This window comes from Alosa alosa, chromosome 20, assembly GCF_017589495.1.
Source record: "Alosa alosa isolate M-15738 ecotype Scorff River chromosome 20, AALO_Geno_1.1, whole genome shotgun sequence".
In the NCBI taxonomy this organism is placed as follows: Eukaryota; Metazoa; Chordata; class Actinopteri; order Clupeiformes; family Clupeidae; genus Alosa; species Alosa alosa.
This window is the reverse complement of record NC_063208.1, coordinates 4,683,195-4,685,694: the sequence shown is the minus strand read 5'-3', so window position 1 is coordinate 4,685,694 and position 2,500 is coordinate 4,683,195. Positions and strand designations below refer to the sequence as shown.

At 48.0% G+C, this 2,500-nt stretch overlaps 1 protein-coding gene across 1 annotated transcript in view; it reads right to left on the bottom strand.

Moving 5' to 3' along the window:
* csmd2 (CUB and Sushi multiple domains 2) overlaps positions 1-2,500 on the bottom strand; it is a 385,351-nt gene that overhangs the window by 72,147 nt on the left and 310,704 nt on the right. The window lies entirely within an intron of this gene.

Below are 2,500 nucleotides of genomic sequence, written 5' to 3'. Positions count from 1 at the left end.
ATGCAGTAGTAAGCGTGAGTGGTTAAAGAGCTGGGCTAGCATGCAGTAGTAGCGTAGTGGTTAAAGAGCTGGGCTAGCATGCAGTAGTAGCGTAGTGGTTAAAGAGCTGGGCTAGCATGCAGTAGTAGCGTAGTGGTTAAAGAGCTGGGCTAGCATGCAGTAGTAGCGTAGTGGTTAAAGAGCTGGGCTAGCATGCAGTAGTAGCGTAGTGGTTAAAGAGCTTGGCTAGCATGCAGTAGTAGCATAGTGGTTAAGGAGCTGGGATAGTATGCAGTAGTAGAGTAGTGGTTAAAGAGCTTGGCTAGCATACAGTAGTAGCGTAGTGGTTAAAGAGCTTGGCTAGCATACAGTAGTAGCGTAGTGGTTAAAGAGCTGGGCTAGCATGCAGTAGTAGAGTAGTGGTTAAAGAGCTTGGCTAGCATACAGTAGTAGCGTAGTGGTTAAGGAGCTGGGCTAGCATACAGTAGTAGCGTAGTGGTTAAAGAGCTGGGCTAGCATGCAGTAGCTTGAAAGTTGTGGGCTCAATTCCCGGCTTCCACCGTTGTGCCCTTGAGCAAGGCACTTAACCCCAAGTTGCTCCGGGGACAATTTAATGTAGTTGACAAATGTAAATCACTTTGGACAACAGTGTCTACTAAATGAATAAATGTAAAGGCATGGCTTCTCATCCCACTGCTACATGTATGCAGACGACACAGAGCTCTATCTGTCCTTTCCACCTGATGACCCCTTGGTTTCAGCACGGATCTCGGATTGCCTCTCAGACATAGCTATCCAGCTGCCACCTCCAGCTGAACCTCTCAAAGACTGAACTGCTGGTCCTCCCTGCTAAACCTACCACACACCACGACATCAACATCAAATTTGACTCCCTGTCTGTTTCACCTACCAGGACTGCAAAAATCTAGGAGTTGCTCGACAACCAACTAACCTTCTCAGATCCGCGTTGCCTCAGTTAAGCCCGGTCGTGCCGTTTAGCACTCTACGAGCGTCTGGGAAAATCAGGACTTACTTGACTCAAGATGCTACTGGTGCTACTGGAACTCCTGGTTCAGGCAATAGTGATCTCCGCGACTTGACTACTGCAAGCGCCCTCGGCGCCTGGTCTACAACCAACCCAAAGGGCACATGTTACCCGCTGCTCATCCAGCTGCACTGACTACCTATGGCCCCCGCATCAAATTCAAGGCTCTAGCGGCTTGCCTACAAAGTAGTCTCGGTTCTGCTCCACCTACTTGAATGCCCTCATGAGACATCACGCTACCTCCAGACGCTGCGCTCCTCAGACAAGCGGCGTCTAGCTCTACCACCCGATGCGCTCAGGCCAATCAAACTTTTTCTCATCTGTTGTTCCTCGTTGGTGGAACACCCTGCCAGTTCCTACAAGGGCAGGGACATCCCTCTCCATTTTCAAAAAACTCCTGAAGACCCAGCTCTTTAGAGAACATCTCCTCTCATAGCACCACTTACAACCAGTCTTGCTGATACTAGCACTTACCAGCCGTCTTGAACTGACACTCAACTGTTTAAAAACAGCACTCACTGATGCACTTATTCTTACTGTACTCTACCGTTTTTAAATTGTCCTAAAATTGTTATGAGAATTGCTTTAAAACTTAATCTGTTACCATGTTGTTAGTCGCTTTGGTTAAAAATGCGTCAGTTAAATGTAATGTAAAGGAACCCAGAATTCTCGCTGGAAGAGTTTGTGTGGGTCCACAGCCTAGGGGGTCTCTGGGTGGGCATAACAACCCTGGGTAGAGTTTTACTGAATCGCCTCGGTGCCAAAGGGTCTGGGACTCAGGACACAAATGATTAAAACCGCATATAAGAGGGTGGTTGAACATGGCGGCTAACAGCTAATGGGCAACAAGACTGTGCCTTTAGAAATGCTATAACCACATCAACAACAATATGCATTGAGCAAATAAAACCTAAATTGCACGCTGATGGATGTTTTTTGTACAATAAGAGATGTCTGCAAAATTCATTTACACACGTTTACACAGTGCTGTTCGATGGGCAATATGAAGTCAAGACAACAGACTGGAGAGGCTCCTGATGCCAGGTGTGATTAGCCCGCATATCACCGCTTTGGGAACATTGTTCTTCCCACTACATCTCCTCCAGTGCAGACTGCGGTGGGCGTTTGCTAGTGTTTGCTAACGCTAGCCCAGATGCCGTTTCTTCCGTGAGTAAACAGATCGCCTGTGGCGGCTTTTGCAGACGTGGGACAGGCAACACCCCGAGAGTCTGGGTCCTGAGGGAAATGTGTTTTCATGGCAAATAAAGCTCCCTGAGACTGTAATAGGATCGCACACACACACACACACACACACACAGACGACAGGCAACAACACCCGCAGGGATGCAAACGACAACAGGTGCTGAGGCAACCTGTAAATTCTAATCCAACGGGTAAATATGTGCATAGAATGCGGCGCTGCAACACACACAAACAAACACACACACACACACACACACAAAGGAGTGAGAAAGT